The sequence below is a fragment of the Aquarana catesbeiana genome, linkage group LG07 (genome assembly GCF_042186555.1).
Source record: "Aquarana catesbeiana isolate 2022-GZ linkage group LG07, ASM4218655v1, whole genome shotgun sequence".
In the NCBI taxonomy this organism is placed as follows: domain Eukaryota; kingdom Metazoa; phylum Chordata; class Amphibia; order Anura; family Ranidae; genus Aquarana; species Aquarana catesbeiana.
In genome coordinates this window covers 29,614,544-29,622,043 of record NC_133330.1, presented here as the reverse complement: position 1 = coordinate 29,622,043, position 7,500 = coordinate 29,614,544, and the positions used below count along the sequence as shown (strand labels likewise).

Genomic DNA, 7,500 nt, shown 5'->3' with positions numbered 1-7,500 from the left:
AACAGCACCAGAAAATGTATTCATTAGGAAAATAAAGAAGTAATCAAATAAAATTCATTAACAAACAAATAATTATAGCTTAGCGTTTTTCCTTATTTTCAGGAAAAAAAAACTCCTATAGGGCTACATGTGTCTTTCTACCTGTCTGCTCCATTCTGCTCGCCTCTCCTGTGCACTTTAGAAGCCAAAGTCAGAGAGGAGAAGACCCATTAAATACTATGAAATCCTGAGTCCGTGCCATAGACAGCAACTGTGTCAGCTACAAAACACGACACAAGAGATCAAGTGGAAATGAATGATTAGAAAAGAGCAGACTGCATACTTACAAACAAGAGGAGTCTAAAGACTGGAGTGCAAGCGGCGGGCCAAGCTGTCCATTCCAGCACAGGCAGTCTGAGCACCCACAGTGCTGGTACCAACATTACAGGCACTGAGCAATGGCGTCACACATATCCACACACTCACACACACACAGCCTTCCGGGTCCCTCCTGCTTTCACCAGAGGAGGGGGCTCCTGACTTCTCTATAGTGCCCAAAATCTGCCAGAGCTGATATGCATGTGTGTACAAATCACTATAAGCTGCACCTATAGGGGGTTCATTTAGTAAAGGAGTTGCGAACCCCCACTCATGAAATTGTAACTGTGTTGACTTTAATACCCAGTCACGTACAAAATTATATATATATATATATATATATATATATATATATATATATATATATATATATATATATATATATTAATGCATGTGTGACAGTTTGTGTATGTGTATACAGACATGACTTTCCCAAGGATCTGCCCTCCAGTTCATTTCTGCATCCACATCACATCACTGAGAATACATCACTTATCACTCAAATAAAGATATACATTCATGCTATATTTCTCATTAGAAGGTCAGAATAATGCAACAGGACTCAGAGAACACTGCAACATTAAGGAAATGGGTGAATGATGTGCCTAATATACTTATGTGTGTGTATGTGCGTGTGTATATATCTATATATATCTAGATATCTAGATATATAGATATATTATATAATACAATTATACAAAAATATAAAAAGCAGAATGATATCATCTTCAACTGGTTATATGTTTGTGCACACAGTTGTGTATGTATGTACTGTATGTAAAGTGTATGTTTGTGTGGTTGTATGTATGTATAATCGTGTGTATGTAGAGTGTATGTATGTATAGTGTATGTATGTAGAGTGTGTGTATGTTGTATGCATATATAGTGTGTGTTTGTATAGTTGTATCTATGTAGTGTATGTTTTTATAGTTCATGTATGTATGTATAGTTGTATGTATGTTTAGTTGTATTTACATATAGTGTATGTATGTATAGTTGTATGTACATATAGTGCATGTATGTATAGTTGTATGTTTTTATAGTTGTGTATGTCTGTGCACAGAGAGCACATGCACAGTTAATATGTAATATGTGCATATAGATAAATGGCTAGATAGATTCAACAGGAAGGACCTGTTTGACATTTTGAATATTTGACATTTTGCATAACTCAAAAAAGAAATAAATAATTGAATCCATCTAAACACAACACCTACAGCCCAGCCAGTCAATATCTCACTATATTCTCTGATCTGATCTGCAGACACTTTTGCCGACAGGAAAGACACACAGACAGGACGATCCCAAATCTGAGGCCCCGGCCTCCCTTCTCCATTGCAGCATCTGATCTTCTTCCCAGCAGCTGACATTCTGCACCTACATTTGTGTGAAGCTGTCATTGGCTTCCAATTTGTCTGTTCAGAAAGCGAAGAGCCTCAAGCAGAGAGAAGACCTCGCCTTTCCACCTCCATCCATCTCCATCTTTATGGAGGCTGCTTGCTTACCTCCATCTACTCAGCCCAGATATTTCCATAAAACATTGGTCTATATGAGTGCATGGAGCAGATCAGATAACGGCAGGTGAAAGCTGGAATTATGGAGATGAGAGATAAGACTCTTGTAGCTCATCAAGCTGGAATAACACACTCAAGACTGGAGATGGAGATGCCCCAATATGGGCAGCTAAATCCCCTTTTATTCCTGCAAATCAGCCCTCAATGAGCCCAGCACCAGGGGCACGTGTGTGTCTGCCTGCCATGCCTCTAATGCCCAAAGTCAGGAGGGTCTCCTGCAGATCTCAGACCTGCTCCCCCTTTTTTTTTCCTGCACACAACAAATGGGACTTAAACATGCAAAGCTGTGCAAATCTCCTGCACGGGACTAGGCTGTGGCTACATAGCAGGTGCTGCTGGGGAAAAAGACTTGACTGAGCCTTGGACACCCAGATTCCCATCGTTTGCCTCAATGCACAGCTTGCCAGACTTGCCGACATTCCACATATAACTCCCCAGATTACAAATAAATAAATCACAAAAACACAAGCAACCAAGAAAAAAAATAAAAATAAATAAAATTGCAAATGCAAAGGCTTACAAACAATACAGATCATAGAAAGCAAAAGCTAAAAAGAAATACTAAACAAAAGCACACATTCAAAAGAAGCAAACTTTGAGAAACAAGTCAAATATAAAGAATAATAATCATAATAATATATAAATATATAATTTGCAAATAAACAAAGCATAGATAAAAATGTGCAATTCAATATTTGTGTGTATTTTTTATTTTACAAATAATAAATCTCTCTGTAAACTGTGAGTTTTGTCTAAATTAATTCTCTTTCTTATTTCCCACCTAGGAAGCTGCATTATTCATTTATTCCTTCACTCAAGACATACACAGTATATAGATAGATAGATAGATAGATAGATAGATAGATAGATAGATAGATAGATAGATAGACCTATAGCTAGCTAGCTATCTATCTATCTATCTATCTATCTATCTATCTATCTATCTATCTATCTATCTATCTATATATATAAATTTTTTTTTTTTTCAAAACAGACAGAAATATTGTCATTATGATATTGGAGAATAAACAAGTAAAAGCAACAAAGGAAATTAAAGTTCTGTATGACCTTGTTTTTAAATATGATAATAAGGAACAATATCAATTATGATACAATCATTGACCTGTGATATCCTGTTTTCATTTGATATGATATTCAAATATTTGATAGCAAATGTGTGTTGCTAAATTGTTTTGAAGATGTCTGTAAACGGAGAATGATCTTTCTTTGTAATTTGAATCCTGTCCATTTGATTTCTTGAATGGGATTTTAGGAAGAGTGTATTTGATCCTGTACCTACCCCACCCAGACCTATATACTATCACTGGGAACATCTGTAAAGAATTGATAGTGCTGGGCTGGGTGCAGGCGGTGTGTCAGTATGTATGAAGGGGGGACAGGCTGGGATGATGTGTCTAGATGTGACACTCCAGCTGCTATCTGTCACACATCATTTACACACTTTCCTAAATATCTGTCCTCAAGGATCAGCAGCTCTGTCTGCATGCAGCCCAGCACATCACTGAGCATACATCTCTTATTACTCTAATAAAGAAATATATTAATCCTATATTTCTCATTGGAGGGCCAGAAGAATGCAACAAAACAATAGGAGAACGTTTGCATTATGTGCTTGATATACTTATATGAATGTATGTGTGTGTATGTGTATATATATATATATATATATATATATATATATATATATATATATATATATATATATATATATATATATATATATATATATTGTGTGTTTCTACCTTTCCCTGTATGTGTGTGGTGTGTAATAAGTTGTACTATTCCTATGTGAGTTTGCCTGTGTACATACATGTGTAATTTTTCTACATATACGTATGTATTGTATTGTATTGTGGGTTTGCATGATGTATATATCATATGTGTGTATGTCAATGTATATGTGCGAGTATATTATGTGATTGATACACTTATGTGAGTTTCTCTTATATATATAATATGTCTTTGCTTCAGTTTGGTGCCTATTTATTCGTGTGCATATATTGTATAGTGGTTTTACTTATATGTAAATATGTAAATATCGTATGTGTGTTTATTTGTAATAAATCTCTCTCTCTCTCTCTCTCTCTCTCTCTCTCTCTCTCTCTCGGTATTATATGTATACACAAGCAATAAATTATATATATAATTTATTGCGTGTATATATCTAACACCTTTGTGTATTTTGGTGGATATATGTATTTATGTGTGATTGTATACATGTACATGTGTCTTTATTGTGTTGTTGTGTTGGCTTGCACAGCTGTATCTCACCATCTTATTGGTGTCTGTACGTATGCCTTTCTCTAAACGCTGCATGCTGTGGCTGTACATGGATGCATATTTTTTCATACTAGTGGTTTTGTATTTGTATATGTGGGGGTTTGTTTTGGTGTTTCTGTCTATGCATATTTGCATTCATTAATAAAAGGAGACATTTTGCTTGGGTATATACACTGGCAGTAGCACAGAGCCCTCCATTGCACCGATTGCTATGTAGAAGGCTATGGTTAGAATACAGATGTGTCTGGTCTGCAGTGAAGAGGTATGGGGTCACACATAGAGGTGTATGGTGCAGTGGGTGCATTCCTTACCTGCTATCCTGCTGGCACCGCTGGCATCTCCTGTTTGCAGTGGCACATGAGTAGGGCAGATGATGGTGAGATGGGGAGGCAGTACATAGACCAGTACAGGGAGGATGCCAGCCCCCCTCTCTCTCTCTCCTTCTCTCTCTCTAGAATTGGCAGGAGAAATTTGCTTTCTTTTTTTTTCCTGCCTGTGTGAGTCGCACTCGGGGATGGCACAGAGACGCCTGTGTGTATTTATGTACATAATAAGGCCGCTCTGCCCCTAGCCCTCATTTGCATTGTTACAATATCTATACAAGCTCATCGCATTGTCTGCCTCTTGCACCTATTGTTACTGTTTGCTGTCACTGCCTACGCGACTTGCCTTTGATATTTGCGCTGGATTGATATTATGGCAGCCAAGAAAGGCAGAGAGAGAGAGAGAGAGAGAGAAAGACAGGGGCGCAGGCGCAAACATTGCACCTGTTATTCATATAGGGAGGACTACAAGTCCCAGCAGGCTGGAAGCTTTAGTTCACCAACAGGCAAGGGGCTGATAGATCACACAGAGGAAAGGTATAGGAAAGTGACTCTCAGCAATCAGTACGTCCCACTTTCCTGTTATCTGTTATCTGGTCAATTACTATGATCAGCAGCTCAGGTCTGTCAGTCTGTCCAGACATCTGAAAGATAAAAATGTTATTTTTTAATAATCTTATTTTGTAGATTGCAATATAAATTGTGCCAACTGCCAAAACATTGACACTTATATAGATGTATAGTTATGTACATATGATCTAAGTATAAAAAGAAAGAAAAATACATGTTTTCAATAGGTAGATGGGTATTTGTCTAACTGTCAATCAATTAATCAATCAATTAATCAAACAACGCATAATCTTTCTGCCTGTAGATACAATCTATCTATCTATCTATCTATCTATCTATCTATCTATCTATCTATCTATCTATCTATCTCAACTACACATATGTTTTCCTTTCTTTCTTTCTTTCTTTCTTTCTTTCTTTCTTTCTTTCTTTCTTTCTTTCTTTCTTTCTTTCTTTCTTTCTTTCTTTCTTTCTTTCTTTCTTTCTTTCTTTCTTTCTTTCTTTCTTTCTTTCTTTCCCTTATTATTTTCTTCTCTCTTTCTCCATTTTTTTCTTCTCTTTCACACCACTGTTATACTACCATACTTTTCAGAATTGTCTTTATAAGTATTCTATCTATTTATCTATCTATCTATCTATCTATCTATCTATCTATCTATCTATCTATCTATCTCCGAATCTCTGTATCTATCTTTCTTTCTTTCTTTCTTTCTTTCTTTCTTTCTTTCTTTCTTTCTTTCTTTCTTTCTTTCTTTCTTTCTTTCTTTCTTTCTTTCTTTCTCTTTCTTTCTTTCTCATATATATTTACACAAACACATACATAATTCTATCTATCTATCTATCTATCTATCTATCTATCTATCTATCTATCTATCTATCTATCTATCTACCTATCTATCCACCCATCCACATATCTATCGTTCTATCTAACCACCTGTCTATCTATTTATCAATCTCTGAATCTCTGTATCTAAATATCTCTTTCTTTCTTTCTTTCTTTCTTTCTTTCTTTCTTTCTTTCTTTCTTTCTTTCTTTCTTTCTTTCTTTCTTTCTTTCTTTCTTTCTTTCTTTCTTTCTTTCTTTCTTTCTTTCTTTCTTTCTTTCTTTCTTTCTTTCTTTCTTTCTACACAAACACATACATAATTCTATCTATCTATCTATCTATCTATCTATCTATCTATCTATCTATCTATCTATCTATCTATCTATCTATCTATCTATCTATCTATCTATCTGTTTATACGGATTCAAGAACACGTTCTATATACTTAATATAGATACTTTGTTATTTTCTTAACTGTCTCCTTTTCATTGTGATGGTGCAGGCATTCCATAGTTGCAGACCCATACAGTTTCTTATTGTTCAATGTTTTTCCTTCACAATAGCACAAGTATTCCACAGATGAGACCCTCTACTCCTTTTCTTCATCTTCTCTCCCCCCCCCCCCCTCCCTAAAATTGCCGGATACACAGCAAATAAAATCAGCTTTATGAAGCTCCAGCTATCACCAAAGACATTGTTGAAAAATAAAGAAATCTCCCAATGTTTAAGTCTTATTAAGGAAGTCAGCCATAACTAATATATAAAGCAGAGGAGGTGTACAAAGTGTGTCTGTATATCAGCAAGAAGAGAATACAAGACAGAACAGCGATGCCTCTTTTTTTTTTTTTTAAGGGCGATAGTAGCTAACAAAGTTTGTACCATCAGCTAGATAGACATGCAAAATACGCATTCTGTTCATTGAAAACACTATTATTAAAACATGAGACCTACACAATTAAAAATTGCAGGGGAAAAAATGCTATCTCGTTCTTTCTTCACAAGCAAAGCTTTAAATAAAAAATATATTCAGAAAAAAATCAATTCAAAAGCAAGCCTTGCAAAAAAAAAAAAAAAAAAGAAGAAGAAGAAAAAAAAACTGTAATAGGAAAAAAATTACCATAATAATGAGGGTGAAGAATGTTAGCAAGGGAAAAAAAAAGCCAATTTTGCTGGCATTTATGCCGAGGTTTGTGATAGGGTTCAGGGAGTAGAGCTCTTGATATGGTGCAGATAACTCTTATCAGCCTCACACAGCCCAGATCCAGAATAACGGCCCTAATTACTCCGCCCCACATTATCGCTCCATCCTACAGATGAGATGTAGAAGATTTTATTTTATTTTTTTATTTTTTTGAGAGTTAAAAAAAAAAGTTGTATTACTACAGCTTGTAGGTACTTAATATATGTTAAATTTAAGTACTGATCAAGACAGAACTGGTGATGTCTAAAACATGTTTGGCCCTTTCATGTTATGAAACCCCGCCCACTTTTTATTTGTTTTGCAATTTTTGTGTTTATTTTATTATAAGTATGCATTTTTTTAGATTGTAT

At 35.3% G+C, this 7,500-nt stretch overlaps 2 protein-coding genes across 3 annotated transcripts in view; one reads left to right on the top strand and one right to left on the bottom strand.

Annotated features, from left to right (window-relative positions):
• GATA2 (GATA binding protein 2) overlaps positions 1–4,907 on the bottom strand; it is a 35,101-nt gene extending 30,194 nt beyond the window's left edge. The window contains exon 1 of one of the 2 annotated variants that reach the window (XM_073591863.1): positions 4,544–4,907. The gene's annotated coding sequence lies outside the window, so the exon portion shown is untranslated. Of the gene's footprint in view, positions 1–326; positions 461–4,543 lie in introns of those variants that run through there. The other variant, XM_073591864.1, reaches the window with a different exon arrangement.
• Positions 1–7,500, top strand: part of LOC141102837 (renalase-like) — a 91,406-nt gene that overhangs the window by 4,300 nt on the left and 79,606 nt on the right. The gene's annotated exons all lie outside the window — the stretch shown is intronic.